The sequence below is a fragment of the Copidosoma floridanum genome, unplaced genomic scaffold (assembly GCF_036245765.1).
Source record: "Copidosoma floridanum isolate Cflo_tuat_1 unplaced genomic scaffold, Cflo_Japanese_pri ptg000013l, whole genome shotgun sequence".
Classification (NCBI taxonomy): domain Eukaryota; kingdom Metazoa; phylum Arthropoda; class Insecta; order Hymenoptera; family Encyrtidae; genus Copidosoma; species Copidosoma floridanum.
In genome coordinates, this window is record NW_028321890.1 from 36,401,001 (window position 1) to 36,422,431 (window position 21,431).

At 35.5% G+C, this 21,431-nt stretch overlaps 1 protein-coding gene and 1 non-coding gene across 3 annotated transcripts in view; one reads left to right on the plus strand and one right to left on the minus strand.

Annotated features, from left to right (window-relative positions):
- Nucleotides 1-21,431, minus strand: part of Rtnl1 (reticulon) — a 42,322-nt gene that overhangs the window by 17,972 nt on the left and 2,919 nt on the right. The gene's annotated exons all lie outside the window — the stretch shown is intronic.
- On the plus strand, nucleotides 10,692-10,850 carry LOC111643906 (U1 spliceosomal RNA). Its single transcript, XR_002759756.2, has one exon. It is a non-coding gene; the product is annotated as a U1 spliceosomal RNA (small nuclear RNA).

Sequence of the window (21,431 nt, forward strand, 5' to 3'; positions counted from 1 at the left end):
GCGCACAGTAGTCACGGCTTTTTTAACTATCGTGACGGTTTTTTGCTGCGTACTTACATACCTAACTTTTGCACTAAAGGAGAAACTATGGCTTGGAGTACCTATATTTGTTGTGGTCGCGCATCTTTATCGCTTATACATTATTAACCCGACGAGGACGGGCGGTGGTGGTGTGCGCATCGGCCGATGCGCCAGTGTATGGAAAATCAATACTCATGGAAACTTGCATGAGAGATAAAAAAAACATTTATAAAATATTGGTAAGGTTTTATCTCAAGATTTGCTTTTTTACTGTTACGATACTTAATACAATTAATATCGCATCGACATGGTCATAATAAAAGTCTTTTCGGCATAGTGTAAACGCAAGTACATGATTCAACCCGACACGAGTATAAGTACTCGTGTACACGTGTATAGACACTTTGCATGATATTTGTAGCGCATTTGCATCACCAGCGCTTTGAGACTCATTAAAAAACATGCACCGGCAGTTTTGACTTGTGAGGCTTCAATTACAAAAATTGCACGTTGAAAATGTCAAGTGGATAAATTTACCATAAATTTTTTGCGTTGGTTATTACTTCAAAAACAGTATTTCAAACGAACTAGCCTCAAAACGCATTGTACTCGCCAAACATACTTGTGTGTAAAAATGTCACGATATCGACAAAAAAAAAAAAAACAATGAAAACTCTAGATTTATAACACGTGTAGGTATACATACAACACTCATTTGGTATTTTTAATGGAAATATAAGTAGATGTTATCTGACCAGAAATTATTGCCATGAAAACTGCAACATTTTTGAACAAAAAAACACGTTGTAAACATTATTTAGAATGAACAATAATAAATAATTTGCGAATTACCGCGAAACAAAGACCAAGAACGGAGCGATCGATAAAATATTCTCCGATAGGAATGAAAAAATAATAATAATCCACAAAGAACCGCGTGCTATTATTGTTACCGGGATAAATGAAGCCTAAAATCTACATGGACTGTAGAGAACTGTATCGATCTCCGCACGCGATGCACGCACGACCCGAGTGTTTCTGTATGCAAATATAAAAAACACATCACTCTCGCGATGAATGACTCTCTCGCTGACTCTCTGTACAGCGCGCGTATGTATATACATCAGTTTTGAGAAATCGAGTGCTTGACGTTGCAAAGAAGAACGTCCACTCGACACTCGCGGAATCGAGGCGATGAATTTTTCAAGTTGTAATATCGCGTTGCTAATTACAGCTCGTACACGCAGAGAGTCCGTTTGACCGTGAAAGAATTAAAGACGGGCATGGCGCAATGCAACCACACGTCGAGGGGGGAACGGACGCGATATATTGTGGCTGCCCTTTTTCTTTCATCTCGTTAGTTCAATGACATTTACAATCAATGTCTGGGCGCGCGCATGTGTGCACATATATAAATGTATACTTGCGCCAACGCCTCTCGAGCATAACAGGATCGAGGATCGGGTGTCGCCTGCCGGAGAAATGACATCAGGTGCATGTATACACCCAATGTAAAATCAACTTCTACCCGGTAGGTTAGTATATTATTATATAGCTTGTTGAGGTTGAAAATGTGTAGCGATAAAAGTTTGGTTTTTCAAGGCTAATTCAATTTCAATTTCTTTTACCGAGGAGCCGTAAGAATTACTCGGTTGCACACACGTACGCCAAATTGAAATTGATTATCGGTTCACGGGGCGCTAATCAACCTCGATCGATGCCTCGTTGGATAACACAAGCAGACGTGGTAAAAGTACGTAGTTATACCGTTTGAAATAGTAACACGCGACAATTAATTGAAAGAAAAACGTGAATTTTTTTTTATTTACGAAATAAAATTACCCTAAACAAATGCAAATTAACGACCATCTATGCTATTTTCTCAAATTGCAACAATCTTGATGCATGATGATTAATGCAATTGTGAAAATGTTATATTTTGCGAATTAAAGCTTGAAGCTTTTTGTATCGATTTCTTTTTACCCTAAAAAAAAAAAAAAAAAAAAGATACTTGAACGGTAGAGGCCATGTACATACACCTACTGCGGGTGGAGGAAAAAAAAGTAATAATATGACACGAGTGGACAGCTTCGTCCGAGCTTTCGCGTCGTCCCTTTTTAGGGTCAGGTGGATCTCGCTTCATGTAGTGGTGCATATCTCGAGGTCGGCGACCTTAAGCCTCTGCAGAGTGGACAAAAAGCTCGAGAGAAAGGGAAAAGTCTTTCAGCGAACCGGCGAAAACGCGGAACTTCCGCAGCCGAATTTTTTATAAAGAGCCATACTAGCCAGAGACGCGGGGAAAAAAGCTCGCAAGCTCGTTGGACTTTACGTTTTATTTGACTCGGTGAGATTATAATCAGCAGCAAAGCACGTCCCGCTTTCATCATAAATTAGCTTAGCAACAAAACTGGATAATCCCTTCCTCAGTAATGAATTTTAATGCACGTAAATCCATCTCTCGTTTGCCGTTACGAAACGCCAATAACTGCAGGACGCGTCTCCTCCAACCGGTTCCGTGCTCCATCTTCTTCAAACAAATTCCGAGGCAAATTGTCGAAATCACGGAAACATATAGGATGCGAGTACCTGTATGTCTTTGTCTCGAAGATCTTTAACGACACGATGAAAGAGAAGAAAGAAAGAAAAAAAAAAAAAGTCCGCGACTATGCGCGTTACGTATACGTGTATAAATCACAGCTCGCAGATAGTAAGTATACACGTAACTACCCACGGTAATGCATGCCTGTGATTCTTCGTGATAAAATATACCATAATGCAGTTGGTTCGCAAGCAAAGAAAAAGAGAAGAAGAGAGAGCGCATTTTTGCGAGTATTCAGAGCTGAAACGCGACCATCCCGGGCAGTTGAAAATAATACTCATATTATAAATATGTACTTTTTAGATATAAGAAAATAGAAAATGTAATTACTGCATACGTTTGTATTAACGCCACACCTATGCACGTATATATTATATTACCCGATGCTGAGACTATGTGGTCAATGATCGAAAGGTCTGTTCACGTATAGAAGATATTACTTGGAGGTGGCAACCAAAGTATGTTTACTCTACCTTGGCGCCTATTGTATAATTATTAGCCCAGTATTACTTATATTCCCGTGAGTCTCGCATCGGCGGAGCTTTCACTGCGGGGGGAAAAAAGACAACAAACAAAAAGCCAGGACGTACGGAGCTTTCCCGACTGATAATGGACTCTCCCCCGGCGGTGTTATGCCGCAATGAACTTTTCTGCTCTCATATACCGTACCTAATCGCGCAATATACGGTACAGATTGTGCTCTGTATACGCGTCCCTATACATAGGCAGGTACTTTTAGCGAACAAAAAAAAGAAAAAAAAAAAAAAAAAAAAACGACGACTTTGTTTTGGGAAATCTATGTTCAGCTACTCCCCGCATATCCGCAGGATAATGGATACAGGTATATACGCGTCCATTGTACCTTTTCTCTCTCTTACTGTGCAATGCATTCGAGAAGCTCTCGCGGCTCTATATGGGCGTGCATCGAGAGCTTTTTTGCTTTTTACTGGCTACCACGAGCCCCGGACAGCTGAGATTCTAAGGAGCAGGAAACAAATCTATGTACCGAGAGCTCTTTTTAACATCCCAGTTCGACAATGCGTAAATTATACGGTACGTGTATATCGTATGGTGACCTACAGCCGCGTCCCACTGCTTTCCCTACTCTCGTACACATTCCCAAAAGTTTGACCGTAAATTTGAAACGCGCGTATACCCATACATGCCCAACAAAAAAGGTCACAGATCGAATAAACTAAACGACAATTGTCAATAGCCTTGTGATAGGTGTATATGTACGAGTGTGCGTGTGTGGGTTGTTGCGGCTTACAGGGTAGCAGCACGGTCCATAGGGGTGGGGTGCCGGAGCCCTTGCCGGCCGTCGAGTTCGCGTCCTTGGTGCACGCCGATCCGTCCATGATTAACGGGGATGATGTGTACACCTCCCTCGTTTATTCTTTTACTATTTTTTTTTATTTTTTTTACTTCCGTACGACGTATCCAACGCCACAGCGATCCCTCGTTGTCAATTGATACGGAAGGGGGGGAAAAAAAAAGAAAAAAAATCACACACCCGCGAGGAGAGAGAGAGAGCACTGTTTTTTTTTTTCTTTCGCGTATACCGCACTCGAGGAGTCGCGACGGATGACTGGAATGTGATTGGGCGGGTGTCCGGTTCTCCGCAGGACACCTGTACCAGCGGAGGACCCACCGCTGATTAAAGCGCGTGCCGATCTGCAGCTCCTCCTGTCACACTCGACCGAACGAAGTAGGTGAGCAAAGCGAGATAGAGGAAACTGCGGCGCACCGCGTCGACTCTAGGAGTTGGAGGGCGACGACGGCGAACGCGCGAGCAGCGGCAGTCTCGCGTGGCGCATCAGAAGGAGGACTGCCTGCGCGGCTCTATCGACCCGGGGGAAGGCTCGCTCTTTCTCTCTGGCTGCGTGCATATGTATATATATACACTGGTGGTAGTGGGCAATGCCTACATCTCGCTCGGTCTCTCACATATATACGCGTATATATAGACACATGTACTCGCCGATGATGAGTTGTTGGGTATATATAGGTATACGATGACAATGGTATACGTTATACGTGTGTGTATTACGTGGGTAAGGGGTATGTACCCATATGTGTCGGGGGCTTTGTCGATACTATATTATATACTGTATATGTATGCGCGTCAACTTCACTTGTATGATACGCGTGTAAGGACTGATTAAAACTAGGTGCATGTACAGCCTATACTGTATGTAATAGGGAAAGACGCCATCGCGTGCGCGCATGACCCATGTGTATTTTGTTACTACCTATGTTTTATACGCGCTCCCGCTCCTACGAGATGTTTCGTTGCCTCCTGTACGCGCCTCCACCTTTATGTACTCTACTAAACCATTGACGAGACTTTTTTTTCTTCTTTTAAGGAAAATTGTGGGTGCTGTTACACTATACGGGTTGTCCTTAGTCATTGTCAAGGGATCGGTATATGAGTTGTACAATTTTGGGTCAATTTGATATCGGGTTGCGTGTGCGTATAATATATAGGTGTATGAGATCGGCGATAATGTAAGTAGAGTCAGGTGCAATTACTGCACACTAGAGTTTTACATTCTCGCTGTGGACGCGGCTCTGTCAAGACTATGGAATTAAGTTATCTTGATGAACGGTCTACGCGAGCTGAGATTATTTGAGCACATTGCACGTATGTTACGCGTACAAGATAACTACTGTACGTACATACCTGTGTGCGATTAGACATTATGGTTCTTTGTATTTTTAGATGATAAGTTTTCGGCTAATTGTTAGCGGGAAAAATTACACCCATTCGTGAGTTATTTTATTTTATTTTATTTTTTTTCTATTAAACTAATTGTTCTATAATCAAATTTTCACGAAAAAAATGTAATTTACAAAATATTTACATTCCAAACTTTTCTCATTTTTAATTCAATCGCTGCGTGTGGCTCGTGAGAAAGTTACCGTATAACAGTCGAACACGTAATAAAATAATGTCGAAACGCTCAAGCGATAAATTTAATCAATCGTGTTAAAAAGAGAGGGTCTGCATTCATCGCGAATCACGAACCCCTAGGTCTCAATTATTCCAAAAATACACGTCGACAACGATGTACACTTGTTATTGTATCGGAAGCGCGAAAGAAAATAAATCAGCCCGACATCGTCAGGCGTAGCATATATAATCTATAAAAGTTGACGGGTTCGTGCAAGCTCGACGCGTAAGTTTCCAGAGTGGAAAATTACGAGTGGCACATCGTGTGCCTGTACGTATGAACGTAAGTTTGTATGTGTGAATAAAAATATACGTGTCGCAAGCTTCATGCCACGGTGGGAGCTTGCAAGCTCACACGGTTGGTTGACTCCCGAAGGTAAGCAACACAAAATTGTTTGTGTGTACAATACATGATAGTTGTATATTGTATAGAGAGAATAGACGAAGAAGGGGACCTCAGAAATTGGCAGGCCAGCTTAGCGTGTGTTGTAGGAGAAGGGGGTGGGGGACAAGGTACGATCGAGCTAGATCGGCTAGCCTCTTTTTCGGGGACAAAAGCGTCCCGAAGCTCGGACCTTTGCTATTTTCATTAGCTCAACGCACCTGCCCGACTAGAGCTGCTGTCTCTGATGTTGTTACCTTCATTGCCACTGCTACCGCGCCGTCTACGGCGACCGGCCAGCTGATTATTCTTCGTCTTCTTCTTAATCTATATACTTGTTCTAATACTGTAGTGCTATACGTGAGGTTTTTAATGTTACGGACAGGCTTTCGGGGATAGATAAAGAGTTTGTTTGAATAAAAATATTATTACTTTCCATTACATATTGATACTTGATTTGAAAGGAATTTTTTGTAACCATAAAATTTTCGAAAGTACAGCTCTTTAAATTTATTTTTGTCACTACGAAGGTGTAATTAATGTACAGTACTTTGGTATAGCCTAGCCAATAGTTATTTAAATGGGTTTGCTTTTAAGGTTTCATAATGCGTTGAAGAAATTTAATAAACTCAAGTATCTCTTAGTTGCTTGTTTAAACCTTTACTTAAATTGTCGATTGAGCAGATAAAGCACTCGAAGTGTAAGATAAATACACAAGCTGCTTATCATTAGATAATAGTTATAAATCAAAAATTTCAAGATGTTTATTTTTTGCTGTATGAGAGAGTCGTAAAAATATAATAATTTTTCTTTTTAGCAGAAGAAACATTGTATGAGACAAAATTAAAATTTTTCTACAAACGTATTTGACAAACATTATGTGTTACGATGTAAAAGATCAAATGTACCGTTTAAATAAAATGTCTGATTCTGTGTGCTGTTATATATAAATAATAAATGTAAAATAAATGTACTAAAATCTTTAAATATCACCGTCCGATTTTTAGACTTTTGAATTTCATCTCCTTCATCGTAAAAAAAGCTTTTTTTGTTTCAACGAGCTTTGATGGATTTATCTTTCCGATGCCCTAGTTAAGAAACATTATCTGTAAAATATTTTTGAACAAAAAGTTGTAATAAATAAGATTTTAAGATATTGTAGGAATATTTAATTCGTTATAACAGAATTTTCTGATTTTTTTTTTTAACATGGATCACTAATGGGCACATTTCCCTTAACGTTTCAAGTATTTTTGTAACAATTTTATGTATCTATATTTTCTTTAAAAAAACCATACATTTGATGATTTAAAAAAAAAATTTATAAAAAATATAGGCGTACTTCTTCTTAAACTTTAACAATTATTTTAAAATACGACGTTTTTTTAATATATAACCTTATTGGAGTGACAATTCAAGTTAACTCTAAATATGAGTATTAAGGCAAAAGCAAACATCACACAGCAAATTATATTTAATTAGACAGATAAGAGCTTTCCATCACATTTTAAAAATAAATCAATCGTAGTTGAAAATAATGTGGCCAAGTATTAATGCAGAGAAGGAGAACTACAAGAACTTTGAACAAAAAAGCGAAGACAAAGTTGAACTTTATAAATTTCTCTAAAATTTGAAACGCAACATGATTTACACGAGGTTACAAAATTTTGTGTTTCAAAGGTTCACTCACAAAAAAATTTTTATTTCTACCTTCCAGTACTCTCAAATACTCCTATGTGGTGTGAATATTATCCTCCAATATACATAAAATCAATGAAAAATTTATTTTTAAATGATGCGTGAAAGTAGACGGTACGACGCAATAAATTCTCACGGAAAAAATAAAATGAATGAATGTAAGGCGTAAACCTGCTCTGAATACAGAAAAATCCAGCCCAGCAGTAGCAGTAACAGGGAAAGAGAGCCAAGAGACGGCTGAATAATTAAATACCTAGAAGGTACATGCACTCAAGCCCTACGTATTGTACATACTGTAATTTTACTCACCCACACATAACACACACTATATATGTGTGAATGCACACCTTCTAGGTTGTACATAGGCTCTGCGCCGGCCCATGTACATGTGAAAGCGACCCTTCGCCACTTTAATAAGTACTGAGAACCACGACCCTAAATATCGCGAACACGTCACAGAGTTATAATGGTAGAGTAGCGCGTCTTGGGGATCGCTGTCATGCGATATGGTTTTTATACGTATACCTCTTGGTGGTTTTCTATCCATAGAGTTAGCTACGCTGTATGTTATAATAAAAGAATGATTTTGTGATGTTTCAAACGAATAAGCGATCGATATGAAAAAAAAAAAAAAAACGTTTGTTACGAATTTGATCGTCATGTTTTTTTATAATTTTATATGGATTGACAATCAAAGCCAAGTAGAAGTGGACTCAACAACAACCACTTTTTTAACCCAATTTTACGAATATAAAATTATAATGTCATTATTTTAAAATTACGATTTGAGAACATTTGGAATACAAACGGATTAATTTCAGTACCGTAATAAATAAAACAGTTTAAAAAACTAAAAAAAAATCTGTTCTTAGTCTTCAAACCTAATGTCTTCTACAATATTGATTGTATCTTAAATTCTTAATTTTAATTTTAATCATTAATTTAAGTATTGAGATTTAGTTCATCGATCAAAGTTCGATCAGGTTCTTCAGAGTATAGATTCTCTACAAAAAGGATGATAAAAATCGTCTAACTATATTATAAACTTACTTTTGAATCTCTATAATTTAAATAATACTGCAACCTTTCATGCATTAACGAAGGTTAGGCTACGTGGGAATATTTCGATTTTTTTCTATACACTCTAATGTATAATATATTTTACACGTCATATGTATCTCATTCGCAGTTTGAACACGAAAATATCTATTGTAGTTTACATTACTTAAAGCAGTACAGTATTGTTAACACTACTTGATATAAATTGGATTATGCTCGACGTATACGTAGTCGAATAAGCAAACAGGAAAAGAAAGCTTTAGATATTTTCGCAGGTGCTATGCCGATAGATAGTTGGTTTTGTAATTACAGCTGGTTGTGTTTGTTTCGTCAAAATTACGGATAGAAACGACAATATCGCTTAAATAAATAATTCGTAACTTTTAAGGAATAATTTGAAATGATTACGTTGTTATATAGGCGTGTTGTACTTTCTTGTTTTACTTTTAAATTATCTGAAATTGCGTACATTTAGCGATTTTACCTGTTTTAATGTTTTTAACTGATCAGACCCCTCATCCGTTTATCTGGTTAACCAATGAATATAATGACCATCACGTTACTTTTACCAAAATAAAAACTGTAAATCAAACTAAATCAAAACTGTACTCCATAAATAAGACTTAAAATAGAATGTTTGTCAACTATTAGTAAATAATTATATTGTAAATATTGTAGAAATAATATATACATTACGTTTTGAGAGATAATATAAAATATAAGACATATTTTTTGAGATGAATTTTTTAGTACCAAGACTTTTTTTTAATTTGTGTCGTGTAACTGAATTCATTATTTGTATCGTTTTTATCCAAATAATCGTGACACGTAATTAGGTATTCATAAAACTTTTTGAAATTAAAACAAGATATTTAAAAATTCAAAACTCATACACGTTTTCGAAATTTAATTCAATAACTCATGAAATTGTCAACAAATTTGAAAATTTAAAAATCGGTAGGGATATTAGGAAAAAAAAATGATTATCACTACGCAGAACCTGTAAATGGTAGGGATGGACTCCCACTATTTTCCACTACCTCTCAGCTATATAAACTCCACTATTTGGGTGATTCCAGTCACATTTGGATAAAAAAGCGCTGGTATATATCTGAATTGGGTCACGGTATTAAAACAATTTTAATCCATTGCACGATGTACAAGTCGATCGTTATAATCTTCGCTCTGTCTGCTAGTTTTATTTTATTGGTACGTAAACAAAAATTTTTTTAAATGTTTTATACGCAGCATTCGAGTTTAAATGTACTATAAGGTAATTCACTGTATATACGAGGTTTAAAAAGCTTAGTTGAAAATACCACTCTCATATATGCATAATAGTAATATTAATGGGCGTTTTCACCATACTGTGCCAAAAGAAGGAACTTTTGTCCCACTTCGCGAAAGGAAAATAACTTCTTCCGGCTCAGGAAGCAGTCTTAATTTTTCCTCCCAAAATGAGTAATATACTATTTTTAATCAACAATCAAACATATCTATCATCAATTACTTTACTACCTCTATTAAATTAAGCAATTTTTTAAAAATAATCTACACAGAAAGACTGTGGACTGCAAAACGTTTCCGTTACGAATTCAACGCACTTATAAACATGCTGATTCTATGACAGAATGTTTTTGTCCTGTAATTTTTCTAGATACATTTTTTCTATTTAAAATAGATTTGACACCACTAGTGTAATATTTAACAATACACCACTTTGATGAGTTCTCAAACGTTTATTAATATTTTTGTGATAAACTTTATTCATACCTAAAAATTTCGATAACGCGTTTGATTATACGGTATTAACTCTAATAGTATAATTTGCTAATTAAATTGACATTAACCATTTGTTTCATCATTTAGGAAAAAAAAAAAAAAAAAAAAAAATGGATAAATAACAAACTAAAAGCACAAAAAGGCACTTTAAAAATAAAGAAATCCTAAAAAAAAATTAATCGTCACGGAGAATTTTGATTGGTTTATGACGTAGAGATAACCGTGATCAACAAGGCGGTTTCTCCAGGGCGAGGCCTGTCCATTGCACTACGGACGGGTTGACCCTTGAGAATATCCCTAATGTGGATATCTCGGACGTATTATTTTTGGTAGCCCGGTAAGGTAAAATCACCGCTACACATAAAGGGATGAATTAACCTATTATGATTGTATTTCGATCTTGTCTGTGAAATCCGTACACATTTTTGTACATACAATGGTACATTACGTTACGAGGGCATAAAGTACAAACGTTATTGTTGTATGTTTGTGCCCAAGTCGCGTATATTGTTTTTCCTATACCGATGGCTTGTGAGCACACTTTGCGCCCAGTATATAATACATTACTCAACTAGCGAGGAAAAATAAAGAATGCAGGAAATTGACGATAAGCCTGCGATCTAAGGGATTTTTCGTTTCCTCCCGTTGGTTGTACACGAAAAGTTCCTTCTTTCGGCGCAATATTGTGAAAAATCACTTTACCTCGGGCGTTTTTGAGGGTTGGGCCCTCGGTAAGAAAAACAGTGTTCGACACACAAGTGCCATCCATCCGGGAATACCTTACCTATATTAATAGTTTAAATTGTGCAATATTTTTTCAACTGTAAACAACAAGCATTCAAACTATTTTAAAATAGTAATTATAGCATTATCAGAGATTTTAATATTTTATTTACAGAGTGCAGTACCATTATCACAAAGTATAACTGAAACTCCGAAGATTCAGTTTTTTGAAAAAATTATGCATTGTAATAATGATTATAGTGTTCGAAGTGAGTTGAAATTTTCATTACTATTCAAGTTTTCTATATAAGAGCCAATTCCGTAATGACTAATGTTCCAAAACATTTTAATTTTCCAAACAAATTTTTTTTACAGCTTTTTGAAATTGTTTTTTGTTTATTAATTATTGCGCAAAGTTATATTATAAAACAATAAACTAATCATTAAATATTTTTTTTTATCCGTAAATCATCCCAACGCTAGAAGAACATACTGACTGTCTAATGGGCTGCCTGTATTCAAAATTAAACTCTGTAAGTAAACTTATATGTTATGTACTTACAAAGTTTTGTTACTTATTGACTATTTTTTATCCAGATAAATGAAAGAATTTTGGACAAATTTTTCATCAGACAAGACCTTCAAAGAAGGTACCCAAATTCAACTGACCGAATAAACACTGTCATTTTGAAATGTGACGATGAAGGCAAGAATTTGCAATTATTTTTTGCACCTTACAAGTCTTGTAAGTATGGATTCAAGTATTAAATTTTTTTTTATTTTTTAGTTGCAGACGATGTTTGTAAAACTGGAAACAAGATCTTAAATTGCTTCCGTCAAAATAGTCTTGAACTGGAATATTATGTTGTTTATAAAAAGTAATAAAAAAAAAATGATTTTACCAAGCTTTAGTAAAAATTAACATGATAAATATTAAGCAATAAATTGAAAAGAAAAACTCAAGTAAAATTTTAACTTTTATCGCACGAATATATTTCCACTATCAACACGACACAATCTTTTGAATATGTCTTGCGTCCATCATAATATTATTTAACAATGAAAGTTCTAATAAAATTTCTTTTTATCGACACCAGTAAAACAAATACTTATGAAGTATAATTCTAATATAAAATTGTTATAAAAATTATTGCCACATGGATTATCATATATCTCATTCATATACAAATATACGACACGAGTAGAAAAAAAAGATTCGATAAATTTTGTAAGATATCAATCAAAATATTATAAAGATACATGTTACTAATAACATGAAATTAAATTAAAAATACGTGGCAAAGTACAAAAGTGGAAAGAAAAATTGTAAATTACGAGGCCGCAAAATAGTCACGCAAACGCATGGCGAGGGAAAAAAATCGTTAACACCAGAGATAGAGACATTGTACACAATCGCAGGCGAACGTCCCGTCGCGAATTGAGAATCACGGCACAGCGGCCAATACTGGCCCCATGCCCAAAAGGCATCAGAATAATGCAGTCGACTTAAATACAATTTGGACTGGCGACTTTCCATACTGGCGTCTTTCCACGTTCAGTTGTGTGCCTATATGTGTGTTACACGTAATAATGAAATTAAAAGAAATTTACCCTCGCATTTTTTGCACAGATGCAGTTTACGGTGTATTTAAAACATTGTGCTTCGATATCATTAAGCAAATTATTTCAATTTGAAAAATTTTTTTCGTTGGCTTAAATTTTGTTTTACGAAAGCTGTGTAATGAGTGATATATTTTTTGAAGCAATATAATTATAATTTTTAAATTTTCTGTAGCAAATAGATGATGGAATGAATTTTATGCAGTAAAAAATAAAAATAAACTTTCTCAAAGTAAAAAGTAGCGACACCTCTGAAACTTGCTGCGGAATAGAAACGAAACGTCGTGCGTCGATGCGGCATCGATATTTGAGCTCGGTAGTCGGTAAGGAAGACGAATTTTCATGATAACATGAAAGGTTGATAAAAGAACGATACGGTAAAAATTTTTTACCTACGCATGGACGTAAAATTCTTTTTACATTTAATTTACGTAAAATATAAAAATTGTGAAATCAAATTGAATTTCTGAAAAAAAATTTAAGATTCGACGGTAAAATGAAATAATTTCTCCAATGTCTTATATTAATAGGTGAGATGATTATGATATACTAATCGGTATGACTAGCTCAGGTCTGATTTTTTCTCAAGTAATATTTAACGTATCATGTGATGAAGCTGTTGGATAGCTCTGCAAATGTTGGAAAAGGAAAAAAGTTAAATCATTTCTTAAAAATTTTTCCATTCGTTCATTTTTACTTTTGTTGTTACTTATATCACGTTTGAGATGACTAATAGTTTATCGAGGGATCATTCACGCCAATTGCGTGTAATGTCAACAGAAAAATAACTTATAATACCGACAATACTCACGAGACGCATTCGTAATATGATGTATCATTTGGACGGTGGTTCTATAATACACGCCAAGATACCATTATGCATTATATGTTGAAACAATTTTCTCCATCTAGATTTTTATATTCGTATACTTAAGTACATTATCTTATTTTCAAATTATTGTTTCAAGGAAACTAAAGTTATAATCTGTTAAAATACATATTTTTGAATGTTTGGATATCCCTCGAAATTCTTTTCTTGATTCGCAGTTCCAAAAATCCGATACGGCGTTGTTAAGAAAAAAATAAGCACAGTATCTCCTTACCTTTGACATACTTGATTGAGGATCGAAAAAGCAAACATTCATTCAATTGAACTTGTCAAATAAACCAATAAATAGTCTTAATCGTGAAAACCACATTAGAGTATTGATTTTAAATGGAGCTTTGGGTCTATGCAGAGAGAAGAGAGAAAGAGACTCTAGAGGAGGATGACTAAGTAAGCCGGTCGATTCAATGGGCGGAATGGTGCTCATGACATGTCGAGAAGCTGCTCGATCATAATACACAAGTGGGCTCGAAGATTAAGACGTACACCTACACGATGTTACGAAAAAGGTGACATGTACACACGATCAGCTGTTGCTACTTGTGAATACATGCGTCTTATTTATATGTAGGCGAGTCGAGGTACTTAAAAAATTCCCCCATGTCATCGCTCCCAGATGACCCCTGCAGTTGTACGGTAAGGTGTATAGATGAAGCCCTACTAAAAAAAAAGGTGTCACGGAACACGACTGCGCTATTTACGGGACATTTAAATGCCAGCGCGCTATGCTTTTCCCGAGTGTATACAGAAAAATGCGGAAGTGGCGTCTCAGTTTTATCAAAAAAACTTATAGGCACACACGAAGCAACTCGCATTTTTATTGTAAGCAAAAAGTGTAACCGCGCATTGATATTTGATAGGCTATTTTCAGTTCAAAACGAGTCTATAATTGAGATGCAAGGGTGGTATGAAAATTTCACATGCTGTATGAGTAATGAATTATAAAAAAAAAAATTATTTCAACTGCTACTTTCTAGCATCGTAAAATTAGGAAGTAAAAGTTTTAAATCTAAAAAATAAAAAATAACGCAAAACTTTATTCGTCCATGATGTAAAGAAATTTCTGTTTGTTCCAAAAACTAATGTATCAATAGTTCCTTATGTGCAAAAAACATATTTTTTTTCATGAAAAAAGCCTATTTATTTTTTAATAATATTTTAAAGTAACATTCGAATAAATCGATTTGGAAAAGCTATGAAGCTATTGGAAATGAAGGTACTTAAAGAGGCGTTTGATGGAAAGAAGGAGAAAAAGAGCGAGGAATAAATTTTATAAGAAGGGACGACAAAACAATTTACGGACGAGTAATCTTACGGTGTTATTTCAGTAAAAGTCATTATATATTATGTGGGTGTGGGGCTGCGTTTCATCGAAAGAAATATAAGATCATAATTGCTCGCGGGAGAGACAAATGAAATAATTAATGGGCATATAATATACATATAAAGTCATATAGTATGAGTCACCTTCGGAGACAGCGCTAAGTGAATTCTAAAAATACAGTCAGGGCTGTCAAGCCTGGTACGTGTGTGTGGTGAGAGCACAAGGATGAAATTACAGTCGCCAAATGGATTTCGATATTTAATCGATGTATGAAAGAAGCGCGAAATATTTTAGAGCCATATATCAACGCAAAAATAGAGCTATGATAATAAAAAGAGGAAGCAAACATTGTATTTCATTGAAAAAAATATCTGCATGCTTTAGTTTTATAAATTTGGTGAATTTATTTACGAGCCGCCTGCCCTAGTTGGTACGCGATATGTTGACTAAAATCGAATTTATGTACACACCGTAAAAGTTAGAGACGCTATATGGCTTGAATATATACGTATATTTACACCTTCTACCTGTAAAAGCTATTTATATACGATGATCTAGTCTGCACTCGCCTTTTATATCGGCTTTCCTTCACACAAACTTTGTAAACACGATGAATCTCGGACTACAGTACAAAATCACATCATTTCTCGATTTGTCATCATCACTTTAGAAACCATTTTTTTACCGAAAGTGTCTATACTAAATTTTTTGCATTTACAAATTTTAAAGAACATCCTCTTTTGTTACAATTGATGCAACATTTTTTTTTTAATTGAAAAAAAAAACAAGTACCCTTTTCCTTAGAGACATCGAATGAAATATACCCGTTAGGGTAACAATAGTAGTTTTCCTACGAGTTTGAAAAGTCTTTGTTTGCGAACCGAGAGGTTTGCGGCACGAGCCGAAGGCGAGGTCCGTAACGAGGTTCGTAAAGGAGACTTTTCGAACGAGTATCGGAAAACTGCTTTTTTGCCCGAGGAAGTACCAGCCTCCCAAAACAACCCGAGGGCAGAAAAGTTTTTTTACGCATCGGCCTACATTTTAAGTATTAAAATACGACGCGAAATCAGGCGATGATTTTGAACTCGATTTTGAAGACACTCAACAAGAACCGAATGAAATACACTCCTAGATTTTTTACGGAACCCTCCCGGTTGGCGCAACCTTGCGCAATGCCGCCGATGAAATTAAATATTTACAAACCCGAGCGAAAAAAAAAAAAAAAAAAAAAAAGCTCGCCGAGAACACTTTCGCGAAGCTATTTTTATACTCGTTGGGAAGCGCGCGAGTTCGGAAATGACTATAAATTTGTCTGCATCGAAAACAGAAGCTGCTACTTTTCCGCCTCGATCGCTGTAAAATACGCGGCATCGTAAAAAGGCGCAGTGGCCCTATATTAGGCCGGCTTCTCGATAAATACTTGATGAAGACTCGCGGTCTGAAAAACACGAAAAGCACCGAGAAAAATTTGCATACTTTTATCGAAAGTAATTCAAACTTGATACACGAAAATCATTACCATTAACTCTGAGCAGACGAATAAGTTATAGTCAAGCCGGCTTAATTGTTAACCATACCCTTCATTTGTATTTATGAGTCCGTGTTTCCATGCCAATACTTTTGACACGTCCGTGACTTTTTTTTTTTTTTTTTTTTTTTTTGCCAAGGGGTAGCAAGCTCGACCACCTACGACGTCAACAAGAGGGAGTCTATCGAGGCTTTCTCGTGTATACACACGCGTGCGGTAACAGCGGAGAGAGAAAGACACAAAGTCGTGGGTATACAATATATGCGCGGAAAGTGGTCGGGGCTGTACAGCCTCTGGGGATGGATGCAGCACAGGATCGATATAATGCGACGGCTCGCGAGCTCCCGCGGGGGGGAGGGGCAATGGGGTCGGGGCGGGTATAAAGAAAGTGAAAAGCCACCCCTTGCTCGTGGCTACGTGCGTGCCATCGCTTGTTCGCGTGTTGTTGTCTTGCCACCCTCTGCAATACTCTATCACGCGTAGGTATATAGGCGCTCCCTCGCAAGTATAATGCGTACATGGGTATTATACGTGCACACTTTTTAGGCTTGGCCACTTTCATGTCCCACTTTTGTGGGAGCGCACCCTACAAGTACTGCATGGATCTCAGATTGCATGCCAATCGAAGTGTAATTTCTCGAAAACCATACGACTGTATATAAGGACTTACTATTTGCAGTGATGAAAAAAAAAAAAAAAAAAAAAAAAAATTAGAGCCTAAACGAGCGCGATAATCTTCTTGAGCAAAAATCTTTTGCGTTCATTGATTGAGTGCACAAGTGAGTCAGAATAAAATATGGGTACGCGTACGGAAGCGAACGTGATGGGGAATAAATATTCATTTTCAAGTGTATCGACGGACAAGAATTTTTTTTTTCTTCCCTTCGTTGTGTGCACGTGTAGGTACGTGAAGTATTCGAGGAAATTCGTAAGTATATGGAGGCGGAAGCGGTGCCTCCACGCCCGATGGTTCACTTGTACGCCTACGAATGCTTAATTCCAAACTCGAATTTGATTAATACTTCCTCTTGTTCCGTTATACACGTACCCTAGACTCTAGTTTCACTGTATCTCTCGCTAAAAAGAAGATCGTTAGGTTCATTTGTGTGGGATTTTCTAACGAGCAGTATTTGTGCCATACGAGCCGAAGTACACGTATACTTTATAGGGTTTATTCGTGTATGCAATCTAGAAAACTTTATTGAGCTAGATAATTTAACTTTTCCAAAATTTCAATACATCTTGTAAATTAATAACTCATTACTTATAGGTGTTTACATGAATTTTAGAACGTTGTATATTTATACTGATTTTTGAGATAGTTGAGTTTTATGGAGAAAAAATATTTATGTGTACATATTCCCTAAAATCAATTTCAACACATAGATAATACAATGGCGTATGGGAAACAATCATGATCCATCGAAATCGTTTCCAAATGGAAGGTTGGATGATTGAATCGTCGTTGATTTAATTTTAAACCCATTGCAATGAGTAAATTAATATTTATAATTGGCTTCTCATGGTTATTTTATATTTGTATTGTTTTTGACACGTAATTTGCATTCTGAAATGTCAGGATATTTCGCTAGTAGAAATGATCATTTACAGTGTACTCCGCAAGTATTAATGATCGTAAATTAAAAAATGGAAAAATACTCGTTAGATACATATGAAAAAATAAAATTACGTAGAAAAATAACAGTGGAATAATCAAATACACTTTATTAATAATAATATTATTAGTGGCTCAACTTAAGTGTTAACAAGTATTTTTGTATAATAAGTTAATGTCTCAAATTTTTGTTAAAATAAAATTATTCATCAACTGCAAGGGATCCTTTCTGTCTTATTGTATCGAAGAAAATGTTTTAGATTCTTCACATGACTCACGTTTAAATTTCTCAATAGCAATGATTTAATCTCTATGAATAGACTACGGCACACACATACATGTATATATGTAGAGCGATCGCGATACCGCAAGAAAACAAGCGTAAAAAAATAAGCTTCTATTTTTACTTTCATTATCCAGACCAAACACTTTTTATCTTTGAAAAACCTAGTTTTGTATTTTCTGTTTATTTTTGATTGAATGTATTTAAATATGTTATTCTGAAAAAATGAATCAAAAATTTTATCCTTTTTTTGAAAACGTTGATAAAAAAAGGAAAACCAAACAAAAATAACTCTTACGGGTTGCGAGGAATCTGCCCAGCACTTTACTGTGATTGAGATACGATATGAAAGGAGGCACTTTTGTGTAGAAAGCGACAACTCTTGCGGTGCTTCGAATAGTCAGATCTTAAGTACAGAGAAGCGATCAGATGACAATTGGCATACGTCAAAGTTGAAAATTTCGGAAAAACGGAATATGTACTCGAGTGTAAACCAACATGGTTTTATAAATCAATAAATACAGGGATCGTCGGTGGTAGTGAAACAAAAATTAAAAACTGAAGATGAATTCGTTGCACGAGTATGCTGTTGTGATATTGACGCAGCACCTAAAATGAAATTAATCCATCGACTTGAAGCATCACTTGGTCTTCTGTCAAAAAATCTAAGTTTGTCAATTAGGTCCGTATCTTAATTTAAAAGTACAAGCGTTGAGTTACCTTTTAATGTATTTCATAGAATCAATAATTTGATAAAACGTTGCACATCAACCATTAGGCGATAAAATGTTTTATTAGATTAACGAAATATGCTTATCAGTGATACACATCGTCTATAGGGTTATCAATGCTGTCAAAAATTCAATACGTCAATTGAATAATCAACGCCTAACAGAAGAAATAAGAAATTTTACAAAAATTTTCAAAATTACAAATTGAAAAGCGGATAACGAATCCCGTAATTACGTTGGGAAAGAAATTAGTAAAACAAACTTGAAGTTTTTAATCTAATGGATTAGTAGTGTAAAACGATTATTTATCATAAGATTGGAGTGCTTCGGCTATTAAAAATTCCACGCATACTTAAAAACTTTTGTCATAATAGGTTAACTTTAATTTTAATTGCTGTAATTAAGACAATAATTGATTTTCAAACGATCAGATGGGTTTTTTTTTTTTTTTTTTTTTTTCTTTTTATTCGATCCGCACGTGTAGGAAGTGTCACGTTAGCAATTGTATACACATAGGCACAGTAGTAACTAGTTTTCTGAAATCCCAGGAGCTAATTGTGTTCCTTTGTCAAATAAAGCGAGGGAGAAGACTCGTGTCACATGTTTGCTCAGAACAAATAAGAATGGCATACAACTCCGATAAAGAATCTATGTTTATCAAGTAAATCTTTGTAGTACTTTGGATGTCAATTTTCAATTTATTTATTTCTTTAGCAATAAAGTACCATTTCAGAAATATCCATCAAAGTATACCAGAACTGGAAAGGATAACGCAACAACTCAAAATACGAAAGTATACGATCGAGGGGAGCGAAGACAGTTCATTGTACCAACACGAAGGAGGATACAATGAAGACACATTATTTGAAAGACTTTATAAATATACCTGTACATTCTAATCCGCGTTGTTGTATACGTGACCGTTATACTTCCTAGGCGATGAATCATCCTGACAACTTTCAATTCGCGTACAGATATATAGCGTGTACGTAACTATACGTGGCGCACTTAACCAACTGTTTGACATATATACATAAGAAATTCTGCAAGAAATCACGCAATAAAGAATTAAAATCAATTTTTTATCCGTACAACTTAATTTATTTTAATCATCGTACTGTAACGCGATTTATTACAAAAATCACGGTAAATACGAAAAGCCGATACGATGGACTTTTTAGAGAATATTTTGAAATTTGGAAAGAGGGTTTGTTTTGAAGTTAATTAGAAATTTGGTCTCGCTATTCCACAGCAAGATTTGTAAAAGTATAATATACTGTATGAAATATGTGAAAGGAGCTTTAAAATAATATTTTCTTAAACTAAGAAATAATATTAAATAAAAATTACAGGAACTTTAAGCTGATCACATCTACCAAAATATAAATAACTGACTATAATGTTTTAACCTACTATTATTTTTCATTTTCAAAAATCTTATTCGTAAGCTTATAGTTAATGGCATATGGCCAAAAAATAATATTGTGATCATAAGTTGCAGGCCATTTGTACAATTTTATCGGATTTGATGAATTTTAACAAAAATACATATATTCAAAAAGTACGATATAATCTTTGATCATGTAATTTTTTTCAACAGCCTCTTCTGAGTAAACGAATTTTTCGAAATTTGAAAAAAAGCGTGTCACATCAGGTACTCAGGGTAACGATAATTTTTTGGAATACAAAATAAAAATAAGACAAGTCACAAAATCATGCGAAAAAAAAAAATTGATGATTTTCGGTGTAATCACGCATACGCGACACACGTAAATTCTGTTGTTCCGTGTAACACTACGCGTATATTCTGCGAATTCGCTCGCTCGAATGAAGCAAGACGTGAAACTTAGTTTCCAAATTAATATAATTGCACCACTGGTCTAATGAATCCTTGTCACGCGTGTGTGACTCACGGGCGTACACCTTACAGATGCGCATTGCACAGCGAGTTTTTGCGTTTCCCGAACCCAATTACCTCCACTTTGTATCTTCGGACGATTTCCCATGTGGGTACCTATATACTATAAATACGCTCATTCGATCGCGCACTCGAAACTTAAAAAAAAAAAAAAAAGGGGCATCATACGGTCGAGTCCTTTGGTTTAAAAATACAAAGTCATTGAGGCGTGAAACGCAGTGCCCTGAAAGACCCGGCCGCAAAGAGAAATCACGCAAACTTTATTATACCAGGAAAAAAAAGGCAGCAACGAGAGAAGAATCGAATGGG